This window comes from Thunnus thynnus, chromosome 18 (genome assembly GCF_963924715.1).
Source record: "Thunnus thynnus chromosome 18, fThuThy2.1, whole genome shotgun sequence".
Classification (NCBI taxonomy): Eukaryota; Metazoa; Chordata; class Actinopteri; order Scombriformes; family Scombridae; genus Thunnus; species Thunnus thynnus.
In genome coordinates this window covers 19,318,487-19,341,463 of record NC_089534.1, presented here as the reverse complement: position 1 = coordinate 19,341,463, position 22,977 = coordinate 19,318,487, and the positions used below count along the sequence as shown (strand labels likewise).

General features: G+C 42.2%; 2 long non-coding RNA genes across 2 annotated transcripts in view; one reads left to right on the top strand and one right to left on the bottom strand.

Annotated features, from left to right (window-relative positions):
• The first annotated feature begins 2,058 nt into the window (after positions 1 to 2,058).
• On the top strand, positions 2,059 to 4,936 carry LOC137169372 (uncharacterized). The gene is made up of 4 exons (XR_010924449.1): positions 2,059 to 3,216; positions 3,590 to 3,688; positions 3,839 to 3,953; positions 4,078 to 4,936. It is a non-coding gene; the product is annotated as an uncharacterized lncRNA (long non-coding RNA).
• A 2,481-nt stretch (positions 4,937 to 7,417) lies between these two features.
• The window catches only part of LOC137169791 (uncharacterized), a 41,945-nt gene continuing 26,385 nt past the window's right edge, over positions 7,418 to 22,977 (bottom strand). The window contains exons 2-3 of the long non-coding RNA XR_010924540.1: positions 8,863 to 9,134; positions 7,418 to 8,595 (exon numbers count right to left, since the gene is read on the bottom strand). This is a non-coding gene — a long non-coding RNA (uncharacterized lncRNA). The remainder of the gene's footprint in view (positions 8,596 to 8,862; positions 9,135 to 22,977) is intronic.

Here is a 22,977-nt window from a genome sequence, read left to right as displayed (position 1 = left end):
GGCTCTGTCCTCTGGTCACCCTTGGGTGAGGAGTGTCATTACCGGCGTTGTCACAGCTGAACCGCTCGGCAGCACCACAGACTGAGCGCCGCCGGGTCGAAGCAGACATGTCAGCAGATTTCCAGGGCCTAAGTGCCACTGTGTGTGTGTGTGCGTGTGTGTGTGTGTGTGTGTGTTTGCTCTCGTCAGCCGCTGTGCTTTCTCTCTCTCTGCGATGCATGGAAAATGAAAAACGCTGTGTCGGGACATTCTGTGGTCCAGAGGCTCCCTGTGTCGCTGGTGAGTGAGTGACTGGTTTAACATGCATCACTGATGCCTTCCTCCGACACTGTGCCTCTGCTCAGAGGTCATTAAAAAAGCATAAACATAATCAATGTCTGGGATTTCCCTATCCCTCCATCTCTTATCTTTAACCTTTTTTACGTCCTTATTGTGACACTAGGACGATTTCTGTCCTTGAACAAACACATCCTGAATATTTAATATCTTGCTGAAGTGGTAGTAGTATGAAACTGATGGTTGTAGTAGCAGTAGCATCAGAGATGTAGTAGCAATGGTAGCGCTAGTAGCAGTATTAGTAACAGTTGAAGCAGTGATAGCAGCAGTAGTAGTACTAGCAGTAGTAACAATAGGAATAGTGGTACTAGTAACCATAGTGAAAGACGAAGTAATAACAGAAGTAGCTGATATATTAGTACTGACAGTAGGATTTTGAGTAGTAGAAATAATAATGCACAACACAGTGTCCGTTATTTTCTATATCAAGACATTTCAAAGTGTATAATGAGTTTTATACCATGGCCACTAACCAAATGACAACAAAAACAAAGACAGGTTTGTTCATCACCAGTTCATTGGTAACATAGCGCCAAGCAGTGCAGTTTCTATGGTTACTTGCATTTTCAATTTCTCACAGAACAATGTTATACTACAATTAGATTAGATTTTTTACATAACATTCGTGATTATTTTTATGAGATCATGTTATCTGACAGACCGGGGCTACTTATAATGCTGATAAGATGCAATAAAATATTTTTTTAAAAATTGAGTTGTCACGCGCCTCGTGCAACTGTTATATAATCTGCCAGTTACAAACTAATGAAACCAATTTCACACAGTGACTAAATTCTCCAGTCCCTATCTCGCTATGCAGCCTGTTAGCAGCCCCTTGGGCAATGCTGTATGCACGTGTTATGTGCGTCTGTGTGCATATAGTCTGTGTGTTTGTGTGTGTGTGTGTATTACGGAGCATTCTGTTCAGTCGTAGTACTGGGCCTCGCCGGAGGAACAGGGCTTGGCGTTCGCAGCATCGCTTCACAGCCAAACACAGAGAATGTTCTGCCAGCTCTATCTAATATCTTTTCAAACACTTTGCATTCCTTCTTAACTTGCATAACAACTTCTGCTCAAACCACTCTTTTTTTCTCTCTCCGCCTCTTACCCCCGCTGCTCCGTACGTTCTCCACAAACACTCTATTGTTCCTTTAGGTTTTTTACTTATGCATAAAAATTTTTTACAATGCACCTTTTTTTGCTGCCTGTGCATCCTCGAGGTAAATCAGCTACTTGAGTTACAGTTCCACAGCGTGAATGGAAATATGATTTCTACATACTGAAGTTTTCATGGTTTATTGCCAATGCTTGAAGACATGGTGACTCAACAGAAAATGCAAGATGTTTTACATGCATGCCGGTTACGTAGACAATGACAAGTAGATGCAAAACAAGCATATTTGTTCAATTAAGTAACAGTATCTAGTAAACTCAGAGATCTCCTTGGAGTATTGTTGAATCTTTTTTTTTTTTCTTAAGGAAGAGGATGTTAAAATTTTCTACAGTTTGAGGCAACACGTGAGAACAGAACAGGAAGTTCAACCCAGGTTTCCCCCAGGGGCTTCAAACCGTTAATCAATCAACCCTTCCCACCTTAAAAAAAACAGCTTTGGGCTCTGATCCGCCCCCATCATCATTCTGTCACCCGCCCCATCCAAGCGCAAACCTTCCACCCCCCCCACCCACCCACCCACTTAAGAATACATACATACCAACCCCACATTTAGCCATCGCTCCCCTTCCCACAGTTTCACTCTCTCTCTCTCTCTAACCCCGATCCCAGAGACCCGCAATCCTTATCAGGGATCAGACTTCCGTTCAGTCGAGTGTGACGCCTGGAAGTTGGAGGCTCCAGGTGTGACGAAGTCTTGGAGAGAGTTCGTGTATGTCTCCTCGTCCCTCATCACCCGCAGGACAGAGTTTATACATGAAACTAATCGGATTAGAAGAGGATTATGACACCGGTATATCACAGCTTCTACTCTGTTTGGGGAACTCACACATTTTCGCTCCAAAAAAAAAAAAAAAATTGATTCTTGTCCGTACACAAACAGTAACCTAAAACTTCTGAGTGAAATGTTGACAACAAATATATTTAACAGTATGCAAACTCCTAACGCCCACACGCATGTACACGTGCAGCCACTTGTCTCTAACCGCTTTGAGAAAACTGAGCTGTAAAGACTTAAATGTGACATCAGGTATGCAACATGGAATATGAACAATTGCTCAACTCTTCCGCTCCTCCCTGCTTTCAAGCTCATTGTGCTCGCGGGGCATCCGTCATGTGAATGTCACCTCATTCAGATTCTAACTACTGTGAGACAAAGCCGTTGAGAAATAGCGCAGTAATCAGTAGGTCAGAGGAACAAACAAAGTCCTTTTCCAGAAAGCGAGGCCCAGACCGGCAGCTCTCCGTGTGATTTACACCTGGCTTCAGGTTAATGGGGTCTCTGTCGCTGATCCCTCTCATTTTGACTCATCCAAACTTCTTTTCCTCTTGATGTCAGCTTCTTTAGTCTGGTTTTTTCACTTTTTTTTTCTTGTGTCTTCTAAGCCTTCTCTTTCCATCTGTCATCTCTCTCTTGGCAAACCCCCCCCCCAAAAAAACTATGTGCCCTGCTCTCCCTATTAAACAAGTCTCTTTCCCTCTTGAGCTCTGTCTGTCTCATCTTCACTTTTTTCTCACACACACCCACATACCATCCTCAGTGGTGGCAAGCAGTGGCCCATCCAGCCTGTTGCGTTCTCTCCTCTCAGCGGAGATCAATCACATGATTTGATAGTTTTTATACTAGAGGGGAGGCAGGAATCTTCATAGCGGCGGATACGGGCAGCTCCAAAACTTCTCATCCACTAGAAGAGGAAAAGCTCTCACAGGTGTGATTTATTATCATTTTTCTTCCTTTTGAGAGAAATGTCAAATACGTTTTTTGGAGGGGTTTTTTTTTTGTTGTTTTTTTTCCATGTCTTCATTTTTCAAGTTCATTTTTCAAGTTCATGTGCATTTTGTTTGGAATGAAAACGAATACCTGAAATCTCATTTCACTCATGAGGAAAGTGACAAAACTGCAAACACAAAACAACAGAAAACTGAGAACAAATAAAACCTCAGTGCCAAGATTTTGCAATAACTCACGCAATCACATATTTGTTCGTTTACTACATTACAAGTAATAAAAGACCAAACAAAAAGTCTGACGCTTGCCAAGTCTTTGACTTTGGATATTTTACATCCTCTCCTTCTTAACAGCGCCCTTTGCTCTGCAGTGCTTTCTCCAGATAAGGACTTCTAAACACACTCCCATGGCAGATGCAGGGAATCTTAAACATGCATAACCAGACTTGTAAGGTAAACTATTTCCTCTTAACTTCCAGGTAACTGTAGATACCTGCACACACTTACAACACACTGCGCCCATTTGTCACTTGCGTGTCAGTTAATGAGGTACATCACCTTGTCCTATTCATAAGAGCCTTAAGAAGTATTCTCATGTTGCAGCTCCTTGGAGAGAGACATATAACTCAGAGTGTGGGTGCAAGTGTGTGTGTTAAAAGAAGAACAGGAAGAGATAGTCCTGCTAAGCCATAACAGTCACGTTGCCACCGCAGCGCAGGTGAGACACTGTTTGGGAATGCAGCCTGTGATGCAGGTCCATTCAGCTCCTGCAGACTGTGTTAGCGAGGATGTGATTGATTTATGCTGCAGCGCTAACAGAGCATCTTTGATTTACATTGCAGCGTTAGCACCGTGGCTGATGCCTGAGTCTGTGCCAGCAAACATCCATCAAAGAGCCCTGTATACAGGCCAGGCCCCAGCTACAGCCAACCTCAAGGATTTTACCAGTGTTTTAACAGCCTGGCCACCTCTCCTCACAGCTATTATCACTGGATTCCTGTGGGCTAGTTTCAAGAACTGTTTTCCTTCAGTTAGTTTGCTTTTGTGTTGTGAACAATGAACTTGGTATTTGGGTCAAACAACAACCATACAGTTGTTTCGTCAATATACAGTAGCGCATTCTCTAATATGTAGGTGTGTGGGTGTTTGGGAGTGTATGTTAAGCTTTGTGTAAAGGAGGTTAATGACATGGAGACATAACTCACCACACTGATAGACCGTAGCTCCCAGCTCTTCCGTGGTTAAAATCACACGGCACCTATTTTTGGCGCCCGTCTGAGTGACAGCATGACCCCTAAACCCTGACCTTTACACAGCGTGACCTCCACAGCCCAATAATGGAGACAGGAAGGTATTAGGGTTGGGGAAGAGAGCGGAGGGGTTGAATGGGTGCACGGGGTCAAGCCCAAAATGATGCACTCGGAACGGACGGCGGAGAAGAAGGCCGCTGTGTTCCCCGTCACACAATAAGGCCTCAGTTATTGGTCTATAATTTGGCCAATTGATTACCCCAATAATTGTTACCATAATGAGCTGGTGTGGATAGCTGGCTGTTAGTCGGCTTGTTTGCATTTTTGTACCCGAATGACTCCATGTGAAACATTGCAGAAGTGTGCATGTTGAAGCAGCATGTTTATAAAGGCACCTGTCACTAATACGCCATTGCATGATAAAACGAATCCTCCTGCACACCCCTATTCATACATATGTTTTCATTATTGATCAATCTGAGACTTTTATTTCAACATCTAATCTATAAATTGTTTAGTCTATAAAATGTCATAAAAAAGGTAATGTCTTTAAATTGCTTAATCAGCTAATCTTTTAAGCAATATTCATATATTTGGCAAAATCAACGGATTACAGAGCTGTATTGTGACCTATGAAAAGCCAGAATTATGCATGCAAAATATGATTTTAAATATATTCAATGGTTCTTTATAAAAAGAAATTAAAGGAATAGCTAGCTTCAGGGCATCATTTATAAATGTGAATTTCTATGAATGGGGCTCTTTGAAATAACATTTTATTCACACACACGCTGGCAACATAGTTGGTGTCAGTGATTTGCAGCTGCATTGGTTGTACATCCCATAAATTAAAAAAAAAAAAGAAGCGCTTTCTAACCCTGCAGGACACTGGAGAGAAGCTCATCTCAGGGTCAGTGAGCCCACTGGGGGTCTTATGCTCTGATGGGTACATACAGAACCAGAGGGCAGCCCAGGCTCATACTGAGGTCGGATCAGAGCATATCAGACGACACAGATGATATCAGGGTCTGTTAGCACGGAAAGGGTAGACCAATTATGTGTGTGTGTATGTGTGTGTGTGTGTTGATAGACTAGGTCAGTGAACATGTCAACATCAATAGTAGGGGGTTGTATAGTTCACTGGTTCGCCCCGAGGGGTGCACACAGCTGACCGAGGAGGGTCTGCTTTTTGACTTTTACAAACAGGTTTTTAATCACTGTGATCTATGAGAGGTTTATTTTAGCAAAACTCTCTGTTCTTCATTTAAAAACATTCAAAACTGATTTTGAGAGATTATATACTCTGACAAAGTGTGAGACCTGCACAGCATCAGATCACATCTCATCTGTTACTGTGGCCCTCTTTGTCCGCTGTTTCGACCTGTCTGAGTTTCGAGAAGGGGGCAGGAATGCCGTCTCATTTCCAGATTTCCTGCTGATAAATCCAGGTGAGTGACAGGGATGACACAGCCTTATCCCACGATTACGAGAAGCTCCAGGAATTCTGGCTCCATCAAAGCACCGTGAACTTCCCAGGCTGAAGTTTCACTGTTCGCTGATCCCTACACATAGCTCCACGCATATGAAATTCCCAATCTTCCCATCCACAGCACGCTTATGAGAACACATAGGAGAGGTCAGCAGCACATTGGAGCTATAGCCTCTGTTTCATCCAGCTCAAGAACAGAAACCAGTGGATTTGACTGAGTTTAGATAGCAGATCACTGGAAAATTACCATTAAAACTTTGTTGTGCTGTATTACCTTGGCTTGCATTCCGACCATATGGTTAACAATAATAAAATGTTGATTAGGTTTTATAGAAACAATATTGGAACACGCTCACTCATTCAGGCCTGGTCATTAAATTGTTGAAATTGGTGAGATGCACTGTAAAAAAAAATAAAAAAATCACACTAATTATAATGCAAAAGCAAAACCAGAGCAATAACAACAAACGTAATGAACTTAGCATGCCATACATTCACAACAGCACAGTGCATTTTGGGGCACAGTCCTGAAACTTGACACCGCAGTACATAGTGTCCAAGCACTTACAAGATCCATAGATGTGAAAGAACGCAGTGTTCTCTAATGCACTAAAACCCTTAAAGAGCACTATGTGTTTTCCCCAAAAGATTCTTTGTCGCTTAAAAATAAAATCATCTGCAACGACTGTTCTTGAATTGTACTAACACCTATCATAAGGATTTATCAAATACTTGCGTTAGATTTGTTTAAAATATCTTAATCTGCTTAGTTATCAGTCCAACAAACAATAGCAACACTAGTGTCATTCTAATATCTTAATAAGTTTCCTATATTGAAACAGTATTTGTGTCACTAACCCTTTTGTTACAGCTCTTTTTACTGTTTTAATCCTAACACCTTCTGTTGTATCTACCTATAAAGCACAATAATGATTGCAAAAATCCTATACATCATCATGAACAGTGGACTTTTTTGTTCTGATCTGAACGCACAGACAGAGTAGGGAATTGAATCAAAAAGCTTTAACTAATTAACACAAAAATACTTTTCTTTTTGCATGAGGCCAATGTGTGTTACTGGATTCACTAGAATTTTTGCTTGCTGTTGCATTTTTGTTGTCTGAATAACCACATTAGGGATGAGTCACGGAAATGACCAGACAAGAGAATAAAATAATTCTTTCATTACCATGCAAGCTGCTCCAAACATGGCAGTGAATATGAGGATCTTTATGAAAAAGGTACCTGAACATTGCATGTTAAGATAAAATAGCTCATTCCCAACTTGCAATATTAAATCTTAAAGGGGACGTATGATGCACATTTCCAGGTCTATATTTATATTCTGGGGCTCTACTGGAATATCTTTGCATGATTTACAGTTCAAAAAACTGCTTATTTGTCTTATACTGGTCCGTTATGGAGCCCCTCAGTTCAGCCTCCATCTGAAACAGGCCGCTTTCGCTCCTGTTTCTTTAAGGCCCCCTTCCCGATGAGCCCACTCTGTACTGATTGGCCAGCTTCCAAAAGCTGCATCTTTGCCAGAGTCCAGAAGCTGCATATGTGCCAGAGTCCAGAAGCTGCATATTTGCCAGAGTCCAGAAGCTGCATATGTGCCAGAGTCCAGAAGCTGCATATTTGGCAACAGCAGCTTGGGAGGCTACATAAACAAACAGTAGCAGGATTTCACTTTTTTTCCCTCATTCTTTCTATAAATATAAACTCCTCAAATACATTGGTACATGTTCAAGCCTGATTTTGATCCAAGATATGCAAGTGGACAACGTGAACAACCAATGAAACAAACTTAGCAACAACGTTAGCAACAAAGGCTACACATCAGACGGTTGTTTGTGGGCATGTGCAAACAATCAGATTTCATCACAAGGAGGAAGTAGAGGCAACATTGCAAATGAAGCATTCAGGGCAAGCTGAAGCCCTGGCTTTTGACTTGCAGGGAGCATTTTTACATATGTTCACCTCAAGTTTTGGAACTTTGACCATGTTAAACACAGACATCAAACATCAAAACAGTATAAAATTAACAGAAACTCACAAAAAGCATGTCTCCTTTAATCCACAGTCAGTGCATCTAACATATCCAATACAGATTCTCTGAAAGCAATTACTGTATATATAATTTTTGGGCCTTACTTGGCAGTCCTGTAAAACAAAACATGAAATACAGTAAAGCACAGTGACTTCCAGGAAATCTCTCCGCCGTTTTATATCTTGTACCTCACATACTTATTCAACTGGAACAAAATGTCCTCATGTGGATACCTTCAATTATATATTCTAATCCAGCCTGCTTGTGCTCTCATTAGTAACCATGGAAACAGATGTAATCTGGCGCTTGTTATTGTGTGACGGTCTTATGTGTCCGAGGCTTCCACAAGAGATTAATGTTTTTGGTGTGTGTGTGTGTGTTTGTGTGTGTGTGTGTGTGTGAATAGCCACGTTGCATTTGTCCATATGTTCAAAATTGGGGGCTCCACCCGCACACACATCCGGGGGTGAGGAAGTGCTAAATGCTCCACTTCCTGTGCGTCTGGGTCCGTCTCCACAGCTGTGGCCAGACACAGAGCAGGCAGGCCAGTAGACAGTGCTGAGGTTTTCTCCTGAAAGGCCATGAAATAATGGTTTATTCTCTCCTCTGCTTAACCCTCCTTGCCTCGCTCCTCCCTCTCTACCTCTCACACAAATACATTTCTCCCCTCCACTACCTCTCTATTAGTCTCTCCTCTTTAAGGTACTTCTGCCACCTATAGAAGAGGATCCATACTGCTGCACACAGGTTGAGTGCTCCATTGACCCCCAGGACTAATGAAAAAAAAAATTCTCCCCCATCCTCACCGCACCCTGTTACTTATAGAAAAGGCTTCTACCTCACCCTCCTCCTGCCCCCTCGTCTTCCTCCTCCTCTTCGTCTTTACTACCCTCCCTCCTTCTTCAGTAGCTCTCCTGCTGCGATGCGGTTGGCTCCTTTGATCTGGCCCAGTGCTCTAATTAGAAGGAAGTGAAGTGTAGGCCAGTGAGGTCACCATTACCCGCGACCCCTCTCATCGACCACTCCAAATGTCGTTAGGGAGCAAGACGTTCTCACGGCGTTGACCCGCTGGCCACGATGGCGGGGGGATCTGGATCGCGTTAGGGACCCCTGTAAAAATCAGGCACAATTTACATCTAATTTGAGCCACTGCAGAGGTCAGTGTGCGGCGTCTCGTTAGTGTCCAACTGGGGAGGGAAGAGGGGGGGGGAGCGACTGTATTACTGCCGGACCGAACTGGCAGAACCCTCGTTAAGGCTGCATGGCTGGCTTAAGGTTAGGAGTTCATCATAAACAGAACTACCGTTCCAGATTTGTCCTGAAAGCCGGGATTGGGACTTTCGAGGTTCAACATAAATAGAAGCTGGGCCTGACATAGCTGAAGGATTTATCATAAAAGCAATAACTTGGATTTAAAGTTTGAGACTTGTCATAAAAGCAATGATTGAGCTCAGTTAGTGGATTGGAGTGATGAAACAACATGTATGCCTACTGCTTTTGATCATGGCTGTAAAGTAGCGGGGGCTTACTGTGTGTGTTGAGGGATAATGTGTCATTACTTGAGGGATGTGAGTCACCAGAGCAGGCCGGCGCACACATAAACTAACAGACTTGAGGAAAAAATGAACGCTAATCACACTTTGACTCTGCTTGTTAAAGGTATTTCCTCTTACTTGCTCAAACTCCCAGAGCGATTAAATCTCCCAAAGCCCCGTCGAATCCCTGTTGTACCATGGCTAGAATAAAGGGATGTTGGCAAGCTATGCAACCTCAATGGCTTCATACATGCACATAAGGGCACACACACACACAATTAGTCTCATCTACTGTATGTATACCAGGCCAAGAACTAAGCATGTGTGTGCGTGATTACGCTTACCTTCCCGCAAGGGAACCAAGGAAGCAGGGGGGAAGGGTTTTAAGGTAACACATCAAAGCTAAAGGGATATTTTACTTTGGATAGGGTAAGAACACATCAAACGACAGACCCCCACTCCTCACCGCCCCCCTCCATGTCCCTCACTCTGCATTGTGTTGTACTAAAATTAAGGGGGTTGGGTGAAAAATCCATATATCTGGCATGAAAATGTCTGCTCCCTGACAGTTCAAAGACATTGTCAGGGTGGGACGGCAATGATTTAATATGCAATGAAAACATATACCGTGGGTACATCTCCCCATGCACTCATTATACACTCGGTCCTCAATTGGGGCAATATCACCAAATTGCTGGGTATAATTCTGCATACAGTGATTGCCCAAGGTGATGAGTGATGTTCAGGTGTATGCAGGTGTGTTCATCTGTTAAAAGAGCAACGGGGATGATTTATAGTGTTCTTTAAAAGTGAGGAGGCACTTCATGTAATTATCATGTCAAAGATTTTCTGTATGACCTGAGAAGAGGAGGGGAAGGCGGGGGTGGAGTATGTATACTGTATGAAGGTGTAGTGTATGTGCACAAGCTGCTCAGGCTTTTTGGCTGTCATCCAGAGAGTTGATTTAGGTGGATTATGTTAATCCATACCTGCTCTGCGTCTGTCTCTAGATGATCTCTGAGCCGACTTAGGTCTAGAGCGGGGCCACCCTCAGCTGAGAGCGGAAGTCCCCTGAAACCTTATAGATCCGTCTGAGAGGAGGCTTCATAAATTTGGAAATATCAATATTATTTAGCTGTAAACTTCTGGTTTGTGTTCATGCATAAACAAAAAAAAACACAAAATCCAGGATTCATTTGGCAATAGTTTTGGCAAGAGCTGAGTTTCTCTGTCACTCTGTGTTGACCAAACAATAACAGCACTGGTTACAGAAGCGGGCTTGGATACTGAATGTTGATGTTTCTATGGCCAAGATCAAGAATATCTGTGCAAGGAAAACAAAATGCGTCATGCTCTCCAATTCTAAAAATTACTGCTGCAACTGCTCCAGGATAATAACTGCCCTTCCTTTGGGGGTACTCAAACAGGCTGACACACACCCGAAAGGAAGAATTCCTTTAAATAAAAGAACAAACATGTTCATCAGTGATGATTTGTTGGCAGTCATTTTGGAACAATTGTACCTCCACCTCTGTTCACTACAATGGTGCAGAGTGGAAAATCACCAGAGGTTTGGGAAGTGTGATAGGCGGTGGTACCCTGCTAGCTAGAAAAACAAGTTTGGGACTGGAAGGCGACTTGGTCCAGCTCCCAAAGGGGAAAAAGTGCACAGACTCTTCTTCATATGATCCCTGCCAAGGTGCTCTTGAGCAAGGCACTCATAGGGGAAGCAGACAGACAGCGCAACTTGTGTCTTTAAGTGATTTGGATGTGTTGCGTGAGACTTATGTGGGTGAATTCCCTTCTCCAAATCCCCTGCCTTAGTAGTTTTTCCTTTAACACAACCCGCCTCTGTTGCTGCTGCTTTCTGCATGAACAGAATTATTATCCCTGCCAGTGCAGATAAAAGAGCAGAGTCCTCTGTAGCTAATGCCCGAGCTGCCGTTTGATCCTGATAAAAACACCCGGGCCAGATAACAAACACACTTACACGCCCACTCTCACTAACACCACCACCACCAGCAGGAAGTTATTCATTCATTCTCATAATCAGACCAATATCGCCGCTCCCTGCTTCTCCCTTTCTGTGTCATAAGGAGGAAAATGAGGGAATTGTTGAGAAATAGAAACACAGAGGGATTAAAGTGCAAAGTACAGGATATAAACAGCAGCAAGCATATACAGTATTACAGTGAAAAAAGTAATAAAAAATGATTGTCAACAATTTTAACTGTTTATTTAATTTTTTTTTAGATTTCTTTATTCCTAATTTAAGGGGAGGTCCACTGTATAAACATGTGAACGCTCTCATCTGCTATGTTTTTATGCTTTTTTTGCTTGCATTAGTGCTAAAATGATTAGTCGATTAATGAATTAACTGATCAAAAGAATTTATTAAGCAAATTGTCGCCTTTTTACTGTTTCAAATGTGATGATTTGCTGCATTTCTCTCTTTTATATCATTATGAACTGATTATCTTTGGATTTTGGAGTTATTCGGACAAACAAGACATTTGAATGCACCACCTTCTTTTAAATATTTTTAGATATTTCATAGAATCAATTATTAATCTATTAACTAGAAACAATAGGCAGATTAATTGATGATGAAAATAATTGATAGTAGCTGGTTGAAAATAATACAGAATGTAACTGAGTCATTGATTTTTTATGTTAATGTTTTATGTTAATGAAATTTCAACACCTGTGAGATAAAAATGTTGCAATATGAAGGATAAAATGAAAATATGATGATACTGTTGGGGGTCTTCAGGCAGTCATGATTATTTAAAAGGCAGATCAGTTCAGATCATTGGTGTTGTTGAACCCTTCTCTTTGCCTCACATAAGACCCTGGCCGTCAGGCTCTGAACTTCGACCCTCACCTGTCTCCTAAGGGCCTGAGCAGCCTATCAGACCCCCCCCCCCCCCCCCCCTCCCCCCCTTCCTCCCCCTCCTCCCCTCCCCTGAGGTGGGTCGCTGAGAAGGACACCAGTCACCTGACAAGAGGTGAGGCCGATCACTTCTGCAACGACGCGAGAGACCTTCTCGCACTCACTCCCACACACACACATCCTCTCACCTCTGATCTCTGCGTATACACACCTCAACACCCGATACTGTTGAGTCAGGCCTTCACTGGCTTTTCATCTCTTCACCTGCTCCGCTTTCTTTTTTTTTTGTTCTTTCCCTTTCTCTTTCTTTCACTTATTCTCTCTTTTTTTTTTTTTTTAAATGAACGGCCTTAGGGGGCGGAGAGAAAAATCACAGTGAGACTTCTGACAGCTTCTTTTGGGTTTTTATACTTTTATGAGATATAAACACAAGGAGAGGGAGCCGGGTTTGAGCAGGTTATTGGGAATGCAGCTCCACACACACACACACGCACACACCGCACAGATCAAACACTCCTTGTATCATAAAAATTACAGCACCTCTGCAGATGAAAAGGTTAAGCAATGTCCACCGGTTTCTTTCTTTCTTTTTTTTTTTTAAATAGATTAACACACCCATTCAAACATCCGCTCTTAAGTACACAAGCACATATTGCACACACAGATACACACACACACACACACAACACACACACGGGTAGAGACTCTGACCATGACTGCAAGTATCTTGTGTTGCTATATTTAAACCGAGGCTCTAAGTGGGTCTCAGCTTTTTATGTCTATCACAGCTTCGCGTCAAGCTCCAAGTACGCAACAAACACACACATCGGCACACACATGCACTCTCTCACACACACAGGAACACGGTCCATTTGTGTGTTAATGATTAGGAGAAGGAGCCATTTGCTGGCGATGGGAATGTGGGCAGTGGTTTTCTAAGTGGTGCTATCTGGGTCACAGGGCCAAGGCTGCTGGGTCTCTATCTGCGAGTCGGACACTCTGGTTTGCTTCACGTGGAAAAGATGCTAACATGGCAATCCGACAGGGCGATTTTTCTTTCCTAAATTGATATTGACTGGTTTTGACCACATGGTATTGTTGTATGTTGTGAATTTTATGTCTGTTTTAATTTTTAAAAACAGAAAAATTACTCAGAAAAAAGAAAAGAAACAGTCACTCAGACAGAAGTAAATTGTGTGTTTGTTAGGGACTATTTTTAGCCATGGATTTGGTGCACTAGTGAGTATTCACAGCAGCAGGACAGTGTACGCGGGATCCACTGAAAATAAACTACAGTGTTCATGTTTATCGTAATAAACAAACACATCAGCGAGGACAACAGCGTGGCTTATTTATATGTTCTAAATAGAGTTTGGACAACAATGAAATCAAGGCCTCTCATAGAATATCACCATTATCTTGAGATGGAGATGAATAGTAAATCAATTAATAGTTGGCTTTATCTTTTGGAAAGTCTTCAAACAAGCTTCACATAAACAAACTGCCTGTAATAAATCACTGCAGGATGGAGATCATTTATTAAACTATTAACACCTGTCAGGCAGATACGACTGTAACCTGATAACAAGTTAAATGTTGAACCAGAGGACTTCTTAGAAGGAACATCTCAGCTGAAATGAAACCGCTGAAACCTCTATATTAGGCTTGGATTTTCCTGCAGGAAGTAATTAAATAAATACATTCCTTTATCTTTTGTTGACCTTGATGATAGATGTTAGGTGTATATTCGCCTTGAGTATGAGTAAAAGCATGCCTCCAACAACACTGGGTTATTGTGTTTGTGGAAGAAGAGCCTCAGCTACTGTCTGAGGTTTTTGTGTATCATCAAGAGTTGCTGTGATTTCTAAGCAGACGAGGGCCTGCGAGGAGCCGCCAGTGATAAAAGTATGTGTCTGCCCGCGAGCGTAGCTGTGCATATTCACATGCATGCGAGCGTGAGTGACAGCTGTGTCGGGGCCGAGTGACAGGGACCCGTGTGAGTGGTGAATCACAGTGACAGTGCACCAGGGAGAAGGAGCGGGATGGGCTCCTGTGGACGAGTGACCTCTGACATTCAGTGTCAGAACTGAGGCATCCCTAAACAATAGCATGAAGAGACTGAGAGGCCGGGAAGTAGGTAAAAAAAAAACGGCTTGGGGTCTTCTCTGGCTTCCCTGATCCAGCTGTGGAGCCATATCACTGTGTCCATCTCTGACACTAATGCTGTCCTAATGAGCCCGCTGATAATGCCGGCTTAACCACGGGGATGTGCCGGGAGGGGCAAGGTGACAGGGGTTAATGGGGAGGAGGGAGAAGGATTTGGGGAACATCGGAATGACAGGGTACAAGTATCAGGTGTGTACAGCAAGATGTTTGTTAGTGTGTGTGTGTGTAGGGTTGGGGTTCGATGGCATTTTATAGAATCTGAATCCATTTATCAAATCTATTTTGGATTATTTTTCAACATTTGAAATGAACTACATTTATTACAAACTCACCTAAAACTCAAAGATTCAGTTGAGATCACCTTTTGTTGACTGAGAAGGCAGAAAATCTAGTTTTGAGTGACAACTTGTAGCTATTATCTGAAAATGAGATAAACAACATACAGTGTGAAATGATGATCAAATATGATTCTGGCCCATTGATTCATCGCCTCCTTATGATGGAATTATGCAGCATGGTGTGCAGCGTTTCACCGTAAGTGCCTCTGGTGTAGGAATTGATTTATAGTTCGGTGTTGGATTTCACCCAGTGATACCACCGCAGCACTTATGTGTGACGTACCATATGTGTCCTTAGGCAGTATTTTTTTTTTTGTAGACGTTTTAAAACTTGCGGCCTTCGCTGCGATCTCTACCGGCATCACATAAATTTGTAGGAGAAAGCACACACAGCCCGAGCTGACCAATCACAGTTCTTGCGGTCTCAATGTGAGATCTCAGTAGCAGCCATAACCTTGACATATATGCGTACAGTGTAGCCAAGCCCCCAGATCTGCACTGGGCTGTAAGGGGATTTTGGCATTGTGGCCACATTGGGTAATTATAACTCACATCACATGACGCACACTGGCCCAAAAAGCATTTATCCCATACACATTCATTGGAAAAGGAACGGTGAGTAAATTTTTCTGAACATCACAAATCCCCCAAAATTACTCTTTTTATTATCAGAATTTGATCCATTCAGTCCATTAATATTGTGAAAGTCTAGAGCAGCCATATGATTAAATTATATTATCCATTTCATATACTACATGCTCTCAACAGGCTTGGCTGACTCTAGTGCGCGCACTCTATGGGCCCAAAATTACAGAAGGGTGCTGAACATCTGGGTAATTTCTATGACTGGAAGCTGAAAGCATCAAGAATTCATAGGAACGAATGGGGCACCATCTTGTAAAGCAGTATCTATTATCCATGAGCATAACCCTTTGATGCTGAACAATAAATCAAGCTGTTATTTTTCACAACATACTTACATGCATACAACTACATGCTCCAAATACTAGAACTCTTACGTTAAAAATGTTAATATAACATGCTGAAAAGTTTAACTGGGGGTGACTACTGACATCGATGGGACGTGATAAGCGAGATCATCTCTCTAGATTCGGTTGGTCTTGTTTAACCATAATTGGCATTTGTTCGGTGGTGATGAAGAGTAGCATTTCTTTGTCTAAAAATCAGCCAATAATTCAGGTGTATTGGCAATCTGAAACCGTATCCAAAGTGGCTGTTGGACCTATATATGTGCATGCTTATAAATCTGCCATCATCTGCTTATGAATGTCAACAAACACAACTCCACAAACCAAGGTTGAGGAAAAGCAACACACCCTGTAAACTTTAACACTGCAGAATGACATGCAATGACATTGTGTAAGGGGCCTTTTTCACCTGTCTATCTTGGCCTCTGTGTGCCTAAAGCAAACTCATTGCTCAGCCTGGAATCTGCTCTGTCCACACAGTGCCTCTTTAAGCAAGGGAGAGGCTAGCGAAGACAGACCCAAGGCTGGAGTATTGACTCACCAGCCGGCACCTTATCACGGTGAGAACCTACACACATGACGAATGAGTCTATGGTGCGGCAGATAAGACTGCAGGTAAACGGAAGGGTCACGGGTACAGAGGGTAGACTGCCTCGCTATAACTGCAATATATAAGCTGAGCACACATATCTGCTTTGTCTCACTTTGGTTTAGACAGAGGTCAGATACACGAGACTGACAGAGAAGGACGCCGAGAGGAAGCTTAAACAGGTTAATCTGCCTTTTAAGAGTCTGTTAACCACATACAAGCTGTCAGAAACACGTCCGGGCACTCTGTACACCAACATGTGTGTGAGTGGAGAAAAAAAGACACATAAACACACAAGTGTGGGTATGCACAGACACACACATTGAGTTCAAGGGGCCACTGAGTGCGGGGCAGTAGGTGTTAGATTACAGGAGCAGGGCCATCCAAAGCGCCGCCTGCTCCTATCTTTATTTAACCACTGATTAGGCCGACTCTTTGAAGGCCCCTTTAATTGCCGCGGTGATGGAGCTCTTAAACCGGGCGGCTTTTTTCACCTCTTTTTATTGATTTCTCTTCTCATGACACCAATAAAAACGCCCACACTCCCGTCTAACGCTGCCTTCTGTTTCTCCCTCTTTTGCCTTGTTTCCAGCCTGTCGCTCTCTCCCTCCCTCTGCTGCTTGTTTTCTTGTTCTCCCTCTCTCCACATTTCACCACTCACCGACTTTACTCTCATTCTGGTTTGACTGTCAAGGCCTATAGGCTGAGTCTATGCATCAAGCTAAAAAAAAAAAAAGAGCAAAAAACAGTAATGCAGTGAAGCCTCAAGTTGATTTTCTTATGTCACATTTCATTTAATTTATTTGAGATGAGACATGTTCAAACAGAACTGAGAAGAAAGCAAGCTAAGGACAAGTACTGAAAGACTGGGAGACTGACAGTGTTCTGTATTGACAGTGTATACAGTGTGTGTCTGTGTGTGTCAAGCAGGTATTCAGGTGTTTTCTTACTGATTCATATGTTTCCCACAAACCAGTCAGCCTTTCACTGCAAGTAGGCTGGAAAGAGAAGTCCTCTGTTTAATTGGTGCCAAGTAGGATTTTCTATGTGAACATTTCCTGCCCTCTGTTTTCATTATTGCCAGATTTTTATCAGATGAAGTCAAGTCACATTAATTTTTAAAGCCTTTTTAACAACATGGTCCATTACACTGAGTTTTACAGAGCAACACATACTCATAAAAAGCACAAGCACGTCGAGTTGCTGTTGACAAAAGGAGAATAGCCACATCAAAGTGCGGCTGATTCACATGCTCCTTTAATAATAATAAAAAAAAAAAGTCACAAGAAATCCACTGAAACAGAAGATTCTTTTATCATTTCATTTGTTGATTTAAAAAAAAAAATCAATTAATTGAAGAGGAGGAGATAATGACAAATGATCCCAACTTCCCCAAGCTCAAAGTGATATCTTCAAATTACTTGATCTGTCCAATCACCCGTCTAAAACCCAAATGTATAATCAATAAAACAGAGATGAGTGACAAATCCTCACATTTGAGAAGCTGGAACGTGAAAATGTTTGGCAATACTGCTTGATAAATTACGAAACTAACGGTCAACAAATTGATTGATTGATCAATCGTTTCAGCACGGCTATCCCCAAACTGAGATGACCACTTCCACTGGAAGCAATATACTGATAGAGATTTTGTTCACTGCTCATTGATTGTTCATTGTTCGCCATGTCTTTGCAAACATACCACAAAGTTCTCTACATTATCACTTTTAAACTCAAATGTCCAATTTTGTATGACCGTATTATAAAGTGTAGGTCTGCAGCTAAAGATTATTTTCATTGTTGATTAATCTGCTGTTCTATAAAATTCTTTGGTCTATAAAACATCTGAAATGGGGAAAATTTCCTGTCACAATTTCCTAAAACCAAAGTGTCTTGTCTTAAAATGTCTTGAAAAAGTCCAAAACCCCCAAAATTTTCAACATACTGTAATGGAAGACCCAGAAATGTTGCTTACATTTCAGTACATTTGAGAACGTGGAATCATCAAACATTCTGCAATTTTTCTTCAAAATTACTTCAATTGTTACAGATAGTTAGAAACACCTGATCCAAAACAGATTTTTGCTCTAGTCTCTAACTTACAATTTGTTTCATTATCTATTGCCCAACATGACATCATATGATGTCCAAAATTAAAACACTTTCAATTTACAATGGCATAAAGAGAGAAAAGCAACAATTCATCAGATTTGAGAAGTTGTAACCAGAGAATGTTTGGCATTTTTGCTTTAAAAATGAATTGATAGCAATACATTTCTTGTCAATTAACTAATTGATTAATCATTTCTGCGCTAGTAAATTCCTGCTAGTACCCCCTGAGAATGTTGTGAAATTTGAAACTGACACTTACTGGTTCTTCTGTCACATCCCATTCTTAACGGTTACTGCCATAATAAGTCACTATTGAGATTCTGCTAATGAAGGGCACAGTTTACGGCTGTCTGGAGGGCAGAGGGCCACTGGACAAGGCCTTGACCCTTGACCTCACATCCTACTGGCCGTAACCCCTGGTGATTCAGCTGGCCTCTTCTGCCTGGATGCTAGATCATTTGCCCATGACCTCTGTCACGGCTCAACTCCACAGGCACGGACCTCCCCTTGTGTCTGTCCTCTCATCGAGGGACGTGACACTGGGCCAGTTTTTTCTCTCATTGATTACCCAATCGGGCATTAACATCACTCCCAGTAAAGCTTTATGTTTAACGCATCATTAACTGACTGGGGGAATTAAGGTTCTGATGCATCAACAGGTCTCTGTTGAGCTTTAGTTCCCTCTGCTGTCTTTTCTTATTGGCATGGTCCTCTGAGAACAGTGCTGTGATAGTCAACATGTCTTTCTGTGTGCAGAAGGAATGGAGAGGTTGATTTCATCTTTTATGTTGCATATAACATCAGAATCTAACCTGCTGAAATCAAGTACACACACACAGACTTTGATTCACTTTGAACCTTACAACCCTTGAAAAACTTGCTCTGATTGATGACCGACGATGACCGAACTTCTCTAATACGTGCAGATTTGGTCCGATCACACCTCTGCGTGAGAGCCGTAACCTTGGTCGTTCTGTATTAACAGCTGGTTCTGATCCCATTACAGACTCATTGATCCTTGTCTGGCTCCTGTTCTGCAGCGTCAGACTTGGGATTTTATTGATTCTAGGTAGAATCAACAGAAGCGCTGACCAGCCATCATTGACTGTCTAGAAGGATAAATACTGACCTGCTGTGATGCTGTCGGGCAGAGAAAAATTCAATACTGAGGGCAATTTCACACTACTAATTGTAAGCTAACACCAATAATATCATTAAGCTGTCGTAATGAATTCAACAATGGTACGGCAGTAACTCAGTGACCCATGCTGAGACTAATCTGTGTCTGGCAAATGTCCATTACGTGTTCAACACAATAGCCACCATCTTTGGTTGTATTAGATCACAAAAAAAAAAAACATCCCCCAAAAAGTTTCTTCAAGGATCCAACTTTTGCTCAAACATTAGCTCAACTTTTCTAGATCACTGCCATTTTTCTAAGTATACAACCTTTACCTCGACCTTCAGATCCCCCTTGTACTCCTTTACCCTCACTCTTCTTCTTCTTCTGCTCATTCTCTCCCGTGCTCAAGGCAGCTGGCGCAACAACTAAGCTGGAGACTGGCACCCTCAGACAGATTAGAGGCGTGTAATAAGGGATTTCTAATCAACTAATTTACAGCACAATCCCTCGCACCCAACAGGACCTCTGACCTGACCTAGAAAGGCTCGACATATTCTCTCTGACCTTGGACAGGCAAGGGTGCCTAACGGTGGCGGCCGTGGAAGGGGAGGAGGTGGGGGAGGAATTAAAGGGCAAAGAAATCACGCATATTGAGGAGTAGGATGTTGGAGAGGAGAGTTAGGGGTCATGGAGAAGGAGGTGATGTAAGGACATGCGGCTGAAGGTGACAGCAACCATCAAAACTGGGGAGACCTTTGTGCTGTAAAGCAGGAAAGCATAAGACGCTAATGAATTAAGAATAAAAGAAGGGGTGGTAATTATGTAGAGGTGTAGGAAGCCTACTGGGGGAAGTGGGGAGTGGGTAACCAAGCTTGGTTGAGTAATCCTACCACTGACCTGGTTTTATAAGGTCTACTAATGATGTTATGCCAGCTGACTGATCGCCCCCCCCCCCCCCCCCAGGCTTTTCTAACTCCATCAGCTGACTGACGCGACCCCCCTCACCCCCCAGCCTACTAAATCAGCTGACGGACGCTGCCCCATCACCTCTCTCAAGCCCCTGACAGCTGACTGTCTGGCTCCCTCAACCCCCCCCCCCCCCCCCCCCCCCCCCCCCCCCCCCCCCCACTCCCCCTACCCCAAGTACCCATCTCAAATGAGTCATGCATTTATTGTCACTGGCACATTCAGCGAGATTGGCTGCTTTTCCCCAACAACAACACGCCGCCCAATTGCGCATTTTTTTTTTATTCACAGCAAGGTTTTAATGGTGGCAAAATAACAAGATCTCCATGATCACGGAGTAATCAGAGAGTTGACCTTGACTTCTTTCCATCTAACGCTCAACCCTGACGTGCTCCAAGGTGAGACACAACATTCGTTTAACCGCCTATTTATCCCCGGCTCAGCCAGGTTCAAATCCGCGTGGTCATTTGGCATGTCAGGTCCAGCATGCGATGTGGACATTCCTGCAGTGAAGACAGGATTAGAGAGGTAAAATCTGGGTTAAAGACACTACACGGTCCATCTGTTGTTTTGGTTTTTCCCGACCAATGACCACAAGCAACGTTACCCTCCCCCCTGCCTGAAATCATTCTTCATTTTCAACTGGAATAAACATGCAGTGTAAATACTGCAGCGGAGACAGAGAAAGAGGTATGTGAGCTGATTATAGCAGCAGGAGAGACAATGAGTTCATAATGACGACAGAGAAAAGCTGATGTATTGGCTTAAGAAATAAAAATAAATACAGTATGTTTTTTTTTTTAAATCCAAAGGCATTATAAAAACTGTAACTTATAAGACTTGATTGTTCTTATCCCTCCATCCCTTTGGAAAGAATAATAAAATAACAGAGTTCATGGCTAACATCTCTTTTTCCCTCTTGCTCCATCTTTCTTTCTCTCTCTGTACCCCTCTTTGTTTTTATCTCTGTGTATCTCAGTCTGTTCCAGTTTCCCAGGCTCCTAAAGCTGATAACCCAGCTTAGTGATTTCCACACGGACACCCTCATCCCTGAACACACACTCCTTACCCAGCCACTTGCATACAAACACACATATATATACACACACTTCAGCCCTCTTCACACACTGACCTAATACCTACAAACAACAGAGACACCCCCATTGACAAGAAAGCCATGCTTCATACTTGGCAAGAGCTATTTAAACATTCAGTGAGCACCCCAAACAACATTCAGCATTTACACATTTATAAATGCACAATCATTTAATTACATTAAGATTAAGATAATACTCCAGCTAACTTCATTTCAACACCCCGGTCTAATCTTTGTTAATCACATTAACTAATAATCGATGCAAGCACAGCCTGATTAACACATTCAGATGTTTGTTCAATCATTAGACTTATCAGGGGATGATCTGATTTCATGTGGTGTGTTGAATTTATGCGCCAGAAAAGTCAGTATACAAGACAAAAAGTGGTATTTCTATACATAACAACAGCACTGCTAGTAGTGGTAAAAAAGTTTATTAAATGGTAAATGTTGTGTAATAAAATCTATTTTTAAACGGATGTTTAAATCTGTAATTGTATGATTAAGAAATAGGATTTAAAATAAGCAAACAAGGATACAAATCTGACCAGACATGTGATGCAAGTTATCAGTACTTGACAGATTTCAATACCCAGTGAAGTCATAGAATTTGTAGTCAAATTGACAAATACAAACACACTTGTGTCTTGTTTCATGAGCAAATACTTCACTTGGCAGCAAAAATCTGTTCTTACTGTAGGGATTTCAGTCCAAAATACGGCATGTAAGAAGCACAATTTTCACAATATCCGTTTATTTCAACCTATTACATGTAAAACAGGCTATTTTAATTTGGGTAAAAGGTACAAAATGAAATCTATGATTCACCTTTTACTCAAGATAATGATGTCCCAACTATGCCGTTTGCCAAGTGAATTGCAGGCAAGACACAAGTATGTTAAAGGACTTGGCAATGTAATGTATAAATTGCTTACATCTGTGGGTTGGGAGCATAAAAATGAATGTGTGTGTGTTTGTGTGTACGGTCTTGCACAACAGAGCCATGTGGCCCTTCAGCAACGTGGCCCTCCCATGTGTTCAGGGACCCTGGACCCAACACAGAGGCAATCTTATACTACTGACAAAAAAAAAAAAAAAAAAGGGAGCGAAAGAAAGGAAGAAAGGATAAATCAAGCCCGAAGAAAG